At 44.6% G+C, this 13,511-nt stretch overlaps 1 protein-coding gene across 1 annotated transcript in view; it reads left to right on the top strand.

Moving 5' to 3' along the window:
• Positions 1-7,495: 7,495 nt before the first annotated feature.
• si:ch211-161h7.5 overlaps positions 7,496-13,511 on the top strand; it is a 59,307-nt gene continuing 53,291 nt past the window's right edge. Inside the window, exon 1 of the mRNA XM_038808483.1 lies at positions 7,496-7,858. The gene's annotated coding sequence lies outside the window, so the exon portion shown is untranslated. The remainder of the gene's footprint in view (positions 7,859-13,511) is intronic.

The raw sequence follows: 13,511 nt of genomic DNA, 5'->3' as shown, positions 1-13,511 counted from the left end.
TTTCTTAAACAAAAGGACAATGTTAGCAATTCTCCAGTCCTCCGGGACCTCACCCATGCTCAAGGATGCTGTAAAGATATCTGTTAAGGCCCCAGCTATTTTGACCCTCGCTTCCCTCAGTAACCTGGGATAGATCCCATCCGGTCCTGGGCACTTGTCCACCTTAATGTCTTTTAGAATATCCAAAATTTCCCCCTTCCGTATGACAACTTGACCTAGAGTATTTAAACATCCATCCTTAGCCTCAACACCCGTCTTGTCCCTCTCCTTTGTGAATACCGATGCAAAGTACTCATTAAGAATCTCACCCATTTCCTCTGAGTCCACGCATAAATTCCCTCTTTTGTCTTTGAGTGGGCCAATCCTTTCTCTAGTTACCCTCTTGCTCCTTACATCCGAATAAAAGGCTTTGGGATTTTCCTTAACCCTGTTAGCCAAAGATATTTCATGACCCCTTTTAGCCCTCTTTATTGCGTGTTTGAGATTTGTCCTACTTTCCCGATATTCCTCCAAAGCTTCATCAGTTTTGAGTTGCCTCGATCTTATGAATGCTTCCTTTTTCATCTTAGCTAGTCTCACAATTTCACCCATCATCCATGGTTCCCTAATCTTGCCATTTCTATCTCTCATTTTCACAGGGACATGTCTGTCCTGCACTCTAATCAACCTTTCCTTAAAAGACTCCCACATTTCAAATGTGGATTTACCCTTAAACAGCTGCTCCCAATCCACATTCCCTAGCTCCTGCCGAATTTTGTTATACTCTGCCTTTCCCCAATTTAGTACTCTTCCTTTTGGACCCCTCTTGTCCTTGTCCATGAGTATTCTAAAACTTACGGAATTGTGATTGCTATTCCCAAAGTAATCACCGACTGAAACATCAACCACCTGGCCGGGATCATTCCCCAATACCAGGTCCAGTATGGCCCCCTCCCGAGTTGGACTATTTACATACTGCTCTAAAAAACTCTCCTGGATGCTCCTTACAAACTCTGCTCCATCTACACCTCCAACACTACACGAATCCCATTCAATGTTGGGGAAGTTAAAATCTCCCATCACAACCACCCTATTGCGCCGACATTTTTCTATAATCTGTCTGCATATTTGTACCTCTACTTCATGCTCACTTTTGGGAGGCCTGTAATAAAGTCCCAACAATGTTACTGCACCCTTCCTATTTCTTAGCTCCACCCATATTGCCTCAGTGCTCGAATCCTCCATCGTGCCCTCCTTAATCACAGCTGTGATACCATCTCTGAAATATCCTGTTGGGAAAGTAAAAAGGAAGTAGCCCATTAATAGCTGGGAACACTTGTGAACTGTAATTCTGTGGAGAGTGCAATGTGTGAAGTAAAAAGCAAACATTTATTTCCATAGTTGAAAGCATAAATTGCCTCATGAAAAATTGTTTAGTCATGAGCGTTTTAGAGTCATTTGATACAGTAAGAGTTTTGAAATGTGAAGTCTTCTTTCAGCTGTCAACTGGAAGTTCAAATTTCTCATTAATGTTTATCGGTCTCTGCAGAGATTGTTACATAAGGAATGATTCACCCCCCCCCTCCTCCTCCCACTGCTGATCAGTAAAAAGAGAAGAGGGACAAAACGGAAAATTCTGGAAATATTCAGAAAGCCTGGCAGCGGGTGTGGAGAGTGAAACAGAGTTAACTGTGCCAGGTTTTCGACCATCAACCACGACCGTCCTTCTCTTGGCTGATCAATCTTCTCATACTGAATAATCTCATTTCTAGCCACTCATTCCTCCAAATGAAGTGTTGCTGTAGGTACCTGTATATGCCATAGTTATGCCTTCCTTTTTGTGGAATATGTGAGACATTTTTTGTTCCAGCTACTCAGATCCCTTCACTTCTTTTTCCAATACATTGATGACTGTATCGGTGCTATTTCCTGCTCTGAACTGGAAAATGTTATCAATTTACTTCCAATTTCCCTTGCCTTTACATTGATCGCCTCCAAACCTTCTTTGTCTGTCTTTTAACTTCCCTGTCTCCGTTTCTCATGATAGGCTATTAACTAATAGGCTAATGTTCATTGCAAACCTACAAACTCCCACAATGACTTCCACTATACTTCCTCACGCTCCGATTTCTGTATTAACCTCATTTCATTCTCAAAGTTTCTTCATCGCCGTCTGATGTTGCAACCTTTCATACTTGGGGCTGCATTTTATGTGGGGCGGGGGGCATGAAATCTGCATCTATCAATAAAACAGTAGCATAATAAGACATGCATCGCAAAGTTATAACCCTGAACCACCAGAATGCCAAATAAGAAACCAACATTGAATTTGAAATTTGACTGAAAGCTGCACACAGGCTTTATTGAAAGAGTTGGTTTCATCAACTGTAATTGGACCATCTGTAAACAAGGGAGAAAATCATCCACTCTACTCCTAAACCACATACAGTGCATCAACAAATGCATAATCTGAATAGAGATCTTCCTACCTGAATCATGCCCTCAAAGCAGATTTATGGGAACAACATTGACGTGGAAGCATCATTTGGTTCAGAAAGAGTAGAAAATATAGATTTTACTTTTATTTTCCAAACATGTCTGTCATTTTTAAGCATCCTCCCCATCTGCACTGGGAGATTGAAAGATGACCTTATAGTTCAACCCCACTCCTCATCCATGAACGGGTATACATATAACTTATCTCCATAAATTATCCAGTCACACACATTAAACAATCTGCCCACTATTATCAAAGGAAAAGGATACCTTTGCAAATCGGAAACTAGTGATTGGGCCACTTTTTGGTCTGGCAGGTGAAGGGATAAAGGGATAAGGCATCCCTACCAAGGACTGCAGAATTTGGAAATCTAAAACACGTATCTCCGAAGGACTTTAATGATGGCTATACCACATTTAACTGGAAACTGAGAATTGGGAATGTAAAGGAATAGATATATCAGATAAACACAGTTAGTAACCAAGGACGAATCTTCGTTGTTTTGAGATCAGTAGAATCAAGTGCTACAGTGCGGAGATAAAATAACAATAATAATAATAAACACTAACTAACTGTAATCATGACATGCATGATGATGTAATCCAATTCAACAGGGAACCAACCATGAATAAGGGGCACAGGGGCCTTATAAAACCAATCATTCAGATACATGTTGTTAATTTTATATCAGTTTGGGGTTAATTGTATCCAGGTGGTGGGTATTCATCGGGAAATGTGCTCTTATACATCAGAAGAGGTTGGAAGAATAGTTGTTGATGCATGATCCATCATGGGTGTCTCTGTAAGCCAAAAAAACCCAACCTGCATAAGTATTCTATCCTTCACAACCTGGCTATATTAGATCTAATATGAATGGGAGAGTCACAATGGAAATTGAAATACCAAGAAAAACAAATAAACAAATAAAATGCCTAGCTTTTTTCACTGCTTGAATAGATGGGTTTTAACATGCTTCCAAAGTCTGAATGGATCATTGGGTTATTCAGCCAATCAACCTGTTCTGTGTTTCTTATTTATTCCATGTTTTCGTGGTTAACTAGTGATAATTTCTGTGTGATACTGTAGCTATGTTTTTGTGAGGTGCACTCAAGTCCACAATCCTCCTTGAAACACTAAATGTAAGAGGTATGAAATCGGAAAATAGTTTCCACACAGGCAAAATGGATCTCCTCTTCCCTCTTCTGTTTGTCTAGGAGAGCATGACCTTCCTTTTACAACTCTGCCAAAGAACATGAAGCTAAAAGGTTATCCTGTCTTTTGCATTTCAAATCCTGACAGACTCATGGTGCATTACCAATTACTAATCTATTGGAGTCCAACAACCTTATTCCAAAATTGCCACATTTCACTTTGCTCTCTAATTAGATGCACACTCCTGTTGTAATGAAGTAAACTGCTTTATTACCTTAATTTGTTTAATCATCGCTGCATATAATTACATTTAAGCAATTGGCACAGTTGTCACATTCTTGCTCATTTGCAAACAATCAAGAAATCACAACTGGATGGTTAGGTCAAATTTTTCCTCACTCAAGGGACAGAGGAGGACATTTTGGAAAAATGAAGTTTGACAAAACAAGAGAATTTTTAAAAAAACAACCTGAGATGTGAAACAAAAGAACTTACTGAGCAAAATAACACAATTAGTAATGAATAAGGGTGAGTATTAGAGTGTAATAGTGTGAGGGTGGGTGTTTCCATCTCACTCAAAGTCTCAGGGTGCTCACTCAGTCACCCTCATGCATGGTGAGAGTGCATGATAGTGTGAGAACCCTGATACTGGTAGTGAGCTTGACCATGGACATATTCTGCTCTCCGCATTACCTACCTACCCTATACGCTCTCAACAACTGGTCCAGACGCCAGTGGGCCCCAGTCTCGGGCACCTCCACTCCCAGAGCCCTACCCCTTGGCTTCCCAGCCATTACCTCCCTGACCCTGCTACTTAGCTTCCCGGCCGTCAGCTCCCCAGACCCTGAACTCACTGCTCCTCCATTCATAGATTATTTCGCTCTCACATTTGTTGCTCACTAATGGGCCTATCAGCAATGAACATGGCGACGAAATGGTCTATCAATGGAGGAGCAGGCATTTTGAAAATTGGCTTTGGGGCCACACAGAGAGTCTCTGTGGGCCACGTTCAATCTTGGGCTGCATGTTGGACAAGCCTGTTCTAATTTGTTCTCCCTCTTTTATAAGATACACAGATGCCTCAAAAATCAAATGCACTTTTCCCATCAGCTCATTCTATGACAGGAACAAAGGACTGCAGCTCCATACTTTTGTTCTTGCAGATAAACTTATTTCAGCAACAGAAATTAATCTCTAATTGATCTCAGTTTGTGTTTATTTTAGCACCGGTCATAATGAAGTGGATCAATTAGATTTCTACTCTGGCTGAATTAGACTGTGTAGCCTAAAGAGGTAGGCTATATTTGACACACGGGGCAACTTTCTGCCAAAGAGTCTCTTTCTATCTATTAAAAAGGGCTATCAAGATATCAATGTCTCTAATTATCTATAATAAAATAATTTGCAGTTTTTAAAAGCATTTTTTATCTTGTTTGATAGCTCAACAGAAGAAATTACCAAAAGAGATTTGGACATTGCAACTACGGATTAAGTTGATAGGTCAAGCAAATGCATCGCTGTCAGAAGGAATATCTGGGGATTATGATGGAGTGAAAAAAGCTATTCTGAATGCTTTGGTTCCAGTTGGTTCCACAGGCATATAGACAGATATTTTGAAATGTAAGAAAACAGCCTGGACAGACTTGTATTGAATTTGAGAGAATCAAACAAAATAATTTTGACCAGTGGATAAAGGCATTAAAAATAGACGTAACCTATGAAACTCTTCGAGAAATAATTAGTTTGGAGGAATTTAAAGATACACTTCCTTCAGTTGTGAGAACCCGTGTGGAAGAAAAGAGGGTTAAAATAGCTGGGCAGATAGCAGAGATAGCTGATGATTATGAGCTGGTCCTTAGACCATAACCATTTTTTCGGCACCCTTTGTCACAACACCCTGGGCTGGTGTGTGGTCAATTCCAGCCCCACTTGACCCAGAGTCGCAACACAGGTGAAATTAGATTTTATTTAAAATGCCCAAGGATCTTGGTTGAGCCAAATCAACTACAATCACCAGGGGCGAAATTCTCCGACCCCTGCAGGGCCGGAGAATCGCCCGGGACTGGCGAAAATCCCGCCCCCGCCGTGGCCGGAATTCTCCGCCACCCGGGAATTGGCGGTGACGGGAATCGTGCCGCGCCGATCGGCGTGCCCTACGCGCCGATTGGTGAGCCCCCTACGGCGATTCTCCGGCCCGCGATGGGCCGATGTCCCGCTGCTGAGAGGCCTCTCCCGCCACCGTGGTTTCAACCACCTCAGGTGGCAGCGGGATTGGTGGCGCGAGCAGGCCCCCGAGGTCCTGGGGAGGGGGGGGGGGGCGATCGGACCCCGGGGGGTGCCCCCACGGTGGCCAGGCCCACAATCGGGGCCCACCGATCGGCGGGCGGGCCAGTGCCGTGGGGGCACTCTTTTTCTTCCGCCGCCGCCACGGCCTCCACCATGGCGGAAGCGGAAGAGAACCCCCCCTACCGCGCATGCGCCGGTGGTGATGTCAGAGGCAGCTGACGCACCGGCGCATGCGCGAACCGGCGAAGGCGGTGGGCGTCAAAGGCCGTTGGTGCCGGTTTTGGCGCCAGTCAGCGTGTCGCCAACCACTCTGGCGCGGGCCTAGCCCCTCAATGTGAGGGTTTGGCCCCTAAAGGTGCGGAAAATTCTGCACCTATGGGGAGGCCCGACGCTGGAGTAGTTGGCGCCACTCCGCTACGCCAGGACCCCCCACCCCGCTAGGTAGGGGAGAATCCCGCCCCAGGTTTGTAACTTTAAAACACTTTATTATGTTCAGTATTAAATTAAATAAAGAGAAAATGTAACTATCTTCAAGCCCTTTCCCACCTCTTCCTTTTTTATTTGCCCCATTCTCTAAACACAAACACACAGATAAACAGCTCAGAGAGGAAAGGGTGGTGGAAAGGGAAGTAAAATATGAACAAAAATAAAAGGATAAGGATCCTGATGCACTGTGATGCCTTCACGTCAATGTCCTTCTGATGTTCAGGCTTTCATTGGAGTGTTATTAGCATACGTACAAGGGGTTGGCAAGTGTCCCACTCAATCTTTAGGTCTGTGAGTACACTCAACATCAAGTTTCTATGACACACCCAGTGAAACCAGGTGTGTACAAGGCCACTATGGCTCACACCACTCTGTCTGATGTTTGTGGCCCATTTCAGAGGCCTGAACCTGTAATGAGGGGAGCATTGAGAAGCTGTAATTCTGTCAGAGAAGCTGACTTTTAGATGAGATATTACACCAAGGCCCTATCTTGCTCAGGTGGCAGTATAAGGTCTGTCAGCACTATGTGGGAGAGCAGCTGGAGTATCCACCCCAGTGTTCTGCCCATTGTTTATCTCTCAGCCACTTAAACAGATTATCTGGTCATTTTCACATTGTTGCTTTGCGATCATGCTATGTATGAATTGGCTGCCCAAAGGGGGGGGATTTTAAATATATGCAAGAGACAGAGAGTGAAGTAAAAGAAGTTACTTGGGGTTTCACTTCAAGTTAAATTCGGACCGTGTGAAAGAACAGGAATCCTAGTTTATGCTCTCTAGCCTGAGACCATCTATAACCCATCCATTTCCAATGGTAGCCATGATGTGGAGATGCCGGCGTTGGACTGGGGTGAACACAGTAAGAAGTCTTTCAGCACCAGGTTAAAGTCCAACAGGTTTGTTTCAAATCACTACCTTTCGGAGGGTAGCTCCTTCATCAGGTGAGTCTTAATGTTGAAGTAGCAGTGATGTTTTGAATTGGGGGAGGGGGGGAATTCTTCACCTTGCTCTTCACTGAGGTGTACCCTGCTGACATGCTGTGTTCAGAGTGGGAGAGTGTGGCTGGTCAGGAGTGGTGCATTGACAGTGTCTGTCTCACGGGGTGATGGTTTGAATGTTGATGAAGCTTTGGCTCGAGTAGTTTTACGCCCCGCTCAGTGGGACATGGAGGAATTCTGCTCTGCTGACTGCTGAATAAGTGACGTTTATGTCAGTTCGGCGTCATGTTACAAACCGCAGAACGAGCCCCGCTTTGACTTGTGTAACTTGCTGGAGGCGGTCTCCTGCCTGTTATATAACCACGTAATTTATTTCCTCCAAAATCTCACGCAACGTCAGCAGTGATTTTGTTTTTTTAAAAATCCCGTCGATTTATTGCGATAAGTGGTAACAGTTCGCAGTTTTTGTGAAGGTTCTTGGCCAAAGGATATTTCACTGAAAAGTTTCACTGTTCACTGGAGTGAGTGAGTATTACCTTTCGCTGTAAACCTCTAAACGTGCCTCTGTTGCCAAATGCAAATGTCCAGTGTCGCTACCAGTAGATGGGTCTGTTCTTAATCTGTTAAGCATTGACTTTCATTAAAATTGCTTAATACCTGTATGTTCATAGCAGACACAAACCCGGGGACCCCCAAACTACAACTACCCATTTGAAAATTGATGTGTTTTTTGCTTTAATATTTGAGTCACATGTTTTATGAGCCCTTTACTCCACCCCGTCCCCAATATCAGAGCAAACCCTTTGCCGTGAAAAGGATCTGTGTTTTAACATCTACAACTTCATGTATCAGCTATGGTTGAGTTGGTAGCACAGTCGCCGCTGAGGGCAGTGTTGTTCCGGGCGTCGCCTGTTCGATTAAACATGAAAGCGAGGGCCCTGTTTCTTTGTACCTAAAGAACCCATGACATTATTTTGAGGCAGAGCAGGTGGGGAGTTATCGCTGTGTCCTGGGCCAATTCTCCCCTGCCAACACTGACTATTTGGTGACCATCAAATTGCACCAAATGATGTGTTCACAGGTGGCACAGTGGTAAGCACCTGATGCCTCACAGTCCAAAGATAGGCAGGTTAGGTGGATTGACCATGCTAAATTGCCTCTTAGTGTCCAACGGTTAGGTGGGGTTACAGGAAAAGGGCCTTGCTGGGGTGCTCTTTTGGAGGGTCGGTACAGTCCCGATGGGCTGAATGGTCTCAATCTGCACTGTCGGGATTCTATGATTCTATTCTATTCTCACTGAGGGAGGGCTGCACTATTGGAGACGCTGTCTTTCAGATGAGACCTAAAAACCAAGACCCCTCTTGGGTGGATGTAATGCATCATTTAAGAACAGATCAGATCAGGTTGCTCCAGTGATTTGTCCTTTTCCCTGTCGTCTTTTTACAAATGTAAATCGGTGATCCTTTTGAATCTTTTTAAGAGACTTTTTCTCCTTCTGTATGTTGAAGCCAATCTATTAACGAGCTTCCATTTAAAACTACCCAGCTTTTTAACTTCTAAGCACAAAACTCTGGACTCCAGCTCAAATCACACTTGTGAATTTACCAATCTAGCCACGAAGAAAGCCATTGTGATCTTAAATCAGTGACACAATGAAAGCATTGCGAAGGCCAAAAAAAGGGGAACATTCTGGTGATTGTAAATAGATATCATAGGTTTCTTATCAGCTGGTTCCATTATATATAACTAATTATACTTGCTGTTATAAAAGTTGTGTGACCCCTCTCCCCACCATTCAATCTTGGGATCAGAATGATTTTTTTTATGTTTTTTCCTTCTTCCAAAGTAAAGCTGATTTTAATTCTTTGTAGTATTCAATTTCAGATGTTTTACCAATGCTTGCTCCTGTTACCTTACACCCCACCGCCTCCCACACCTTTCCCTCCACGAGTTTCTGTCTTGTATTCACACTTGGCGAGCATTTCCAAATTGCCCTGCCCGTTATGATGTCGACCTCTGGCGGAACCGGAAAACCCCTCCTCATGTCTGTCCCTCTCCACATTGACACTATATCACATTCCCCACTCACTGCCTGTCTGACTTCCAGGATGGACCACTGTTCCTGCTTCACCGAGTGACAACCATTCCTGGTGCAGGATAATACAGCTCTTTGCGGATTTGTGGTTGAAACATTACATCCTGTATGCGTCATCCGATGCCTTATGCACATTGTATACCTTGTGTAGCCCATTTTATTTTATTCCCTTTTCTTCCCATGTACTTAATGATCTGTTGAGCTGCTCGCAGAAAAATACTTTTCACTGTACCTCGGTACATGTGACAATAAACAAATCCAATCCAATCCAAATTAACTTTCAGCTCACTACACTAGTGTACTGGTCCATAATCACGGTTCAGGACTTGCTCCTCTCTCGCATTTCATTTCCCCCATCACATGACTACCCTGTGAAAATTGCCCTCGAGAACAAAAGTCAAAAACAGAATGCAAATTGCCCAAATCTCCCTCCCAGTCAGGGTGCACAGCACATGACGTGACATAGTACACATCAAGTATGAGGAAACACATGGGCCACAGAGCCACTATTTACTGAAAGATGGCATATCAAAACGTGTTCTATATTTTACATCATCTCGTGCTCTAAATTTACACAGCTAATTTTCACTTTATTTTCTTGAAGTGAAACCACTTAATCTTTTCCTTAATTCATTGCTAAACAGCGCAAGTCCGCAGTTGGCATTAGTGATATTAATTCATTGCTAAACAGTACAAATCCGCAGTTGGCAATGATACTGTATCAGCTGTAGCTCAGTGGTACTAATCTAGGCCTGAACATGAAAGTCGCGATTTAAATCCAGCTTAAAGACCTCTGCACAAACTCCAGGCTGACATTTCTGTGCAATACTTAGACGTGTGACATAATTGGAGGTGCAATCTTTCAGAGGAGATGTTAAACAGACAGCCCCATCGCTGCCATCATACGCGGTTGTAAAAGACCCCAGGCACTATTTTGAAGAAATGTAGAGGTCATTATCACATTGCTGTGCACAAATTGGCTGCCAGGTTTCTTCTGATAGAACTGGAGACACTTCTTTTGCTTAATTGACTGCTAAGCTGTTTGGGAGGTTGTAAAAAAAAAGTGCCTTATCAAAGCAAATCTTTCTTCTCCCTACATTAGCTTCACAACCTTCTCAGCATTAAATTAGCAATAACAGATAACCTCAATACATCGCTTGCATCGTGTGCATCATACCATCACAACTCAGAAAATAACACTAGAGTAGTGTGCAGAGAAATCAAAACGGCATGTAGCATGTGAAATAATCTTAAAAAGCCAATCCGGTTGATAACTTGGAATGAGAGGGGGTTAAATGGCCCTGTGGAAAGGTCCCGGGTGTTTGCACACTTGAGAAGTTTGAAGACAGATGTGATTTTTTTTTACAGGAAACCCATTTAAGAATTAAGGATTAAACAACAATGTTGCTTAAGGGATGGGTGGGGCAGGAAAATCACTCAGGTTTCCATTGTAGGGTGTGGCAGGTCACTGGGTTGATTAATAATGGGGCTCGGGTGTGAGTTGTGTAATCATCAATGGGTCATGGTGGGCACGCTGTTGGTGTTGGTCAATGTGTATACACTGAACTAGGCTGACATGGCATTCATTAACAAGGTGCTGGTAACTGGCTCCGATCTTGATTCACATCAGCTAATTATTGGGGGGGAGAGGGGGGACCCCAATTGTGTTTTGGATCCTAGATTGTATCGATCGAGTCCCAAGTCTCGGAGTGCATCAGGGTTGGCGAAGGAGTTACTGGTGTTCGCGGAATAGGTGGGGGTGGCATACCCGTGATGGTTTAAGATTCTTATGTCCATTGGGCCAACTCCCGGATTGACTTCTTCGTGGTGAGTAGGTCTCTTCTCCCTGGAGTGAGAACATAGAACATACAGTGCAGAAGGAGGTAATTTGGCCCATCGAGTCTGCAGCGACCCACTTAAGCCCTCAGTTCCACCCTATCCCCATAACCCAATAACCCCTCCTAACCTTTTGGACACTAAGGGCAATTTAGCATGGCCTAACCGGCATGTCTTTGGATTGTGGGAGGAAACCGGAGCACCCGGAGGAAACCCACGCACACACGGGGAGAACATGCAGACTCCTCACAGACAGTGACTCAGCGGGGAATTGAACCTGGGACACTGGCGCTATGAAGCCACAGTGCTAGCCACTTGCGCTACTGTGCTGCCCCAAATGGTGAGGGGGGGAGGAGGGGGCACATGGCGATCACTATATCTGATCATGTCCCGCATTTTGTGGACCTGATGTTGGAGCCCGGCCGCTCTCAGTGACCTCTGTGGAGACTGATCATGGCCTTGCTCATGGTTAAGAGATTTTGTGAGCAGGTATCCTCTCCCATTGGGGAGTACGTTGAGTTCAACAGGAATGAGGCAGTCTCTCCTACCACACTCTGGGAAGTCCTGAAGACGGTGCTTGGGGCAGAGATAATCTTTTTTTTTTAAGGTGCATAGGGACAAATCTGGGAAGGTGGAGAGACAGAGGCTGGTGGACTCCATTCTCGAGGTGGACCGCCAGTACTCGATTGCTCCAGTACTGGAGTTATTGGCGGACAAAAAGAAGTTGCGAATGGATTTTGAGTTTTCAATGGGTGAGGTGGTGACCCAGCTGCGTCACTCGAGAAGAACTTTTTATGAGTATGGGGGTGGGCAGTGGAAGGCCAGTTGTCGATTGGCTTGCCAGCTGAGGCAGCAGGCAGCCTCCCGGGTGATAGTGCAGGCCAGGAACTCGGGTGGCAAAGTAGTTTCTGCCCCAAAGAAGGTTAATTTGACGCCTTCTACCGTGGGTTGTATGACTCAGAGCCCCCGGCGGAGGGTTTATCAGTGAAGAAATTTTGGATGGGTTGACCATAATTGAGCAGGAGAGAAGACAGAATTTGGAGACGCCAATAGAAGATCATGAGCTGTATTTGATTTAATGCAGATGGACAATGCACAGGGTCCACATCGGTTCCCCATTGAATTTTACAAACAGTCTGCTGGTCAGTTGGTTCCACTTCTGCAGCATAAGTTGTCCTGGAGGGTGTTGCCGGCCAAGTTGACACCAAAGTCAATTTCCTTGATCCTGAAGAAGGACAAGGATCCCATGGGATTTTGATCATATCAGCCTATTTTGTTGTTAAACACTGATGCGACGGTGTTCGCAATGTTTGGAGCCTTGACTAACGGGGGTGATTTTGGAGGAGCAGACTGGACTTGTTAAACGCTGGCAGTTGCCGGCCAATATTACGAGATGGTTAAATGTTGTGTTGTCACCCTCCTTGGGGACCGAGCCAGAGCCCAGAGGTGATTTATTTTGATGGACACTGAGATGGCATTTGTTAAGGTTTGAGTGGGGATACCTCTTCGAGATCGTGGGGTGGTTTGGCTTCAGGCCAAAATGTATTTAATGGATTAGGAGGCTGTTGTACAGAGTCCCTACTGCAAGTGTATGTAGTAATGCACTGAGCTCAGGCTATTTTCAACTGAGCAGATGTAGAACACGGGTGCCCATTGTCTCTGCTTTTGTTTGCCTTTAGCAATCGAACCGCTGACCATTGTGTAAATGGCGTCTACCAGATTGAGGGAGATAGAACAGGGGTGGAGGGGAGCACAGGGTGTCCTTTTATGCAGACAGTCTGTTGCTATATATTACTGACCCTCCCTCATTTGTGGGGAGATAATGGAGCTGCTCAGGAAGTTTGGCTCCTTTTTGGATTACAAGTCAAATGTGGGCGGGAGTGAATATTTTCCGGCGAACCCCCTTCCCCGCCACCCCCCACCCCCCACCCGGGAGGGGAACTGATCTGGGGAGGATGCCATTTCCGCCGGCCAAGACTAGCTTCCGGGATTTGGGTATCTGGGTAGCCCATGATTTGGGCCACACTCCGTACATGTAACCTTTCTAGTCTGGTGGATCCCTCCACCCCAAGCCTGCAGGCATCTGTGAGCACTGACTGCAAATACTGGGGACCTTGGTTTTACAATTTGAATAAAAGATGGTCTTTTTTTTTGCTCAGAATTATGAATTATGCTGAAATAATTAAATGTGTGATAGTTTGCTGAAATAATTCAGTGTGTGAGAATGGTAGCACTGGAATAAA

The sequence above is a fragment of the Scyliorhinus canicula genome, chromosome 10 (genome assembly GCF_902713615.1).
Source record: "Scyliorhinus canicula chromosome 10, sScyCan1.1, whole genome shotgun sequence".
NCBI lineage: Eukaryota > Metazoa > Chordata > Chondrichthyes > Carcharhiniformes > Scyliorhinidae > Scyliorhinus > Scyliorhinus canicula.
This window is presented reverse-complemented; position numbering and strand designations above follow the sequence as displayed.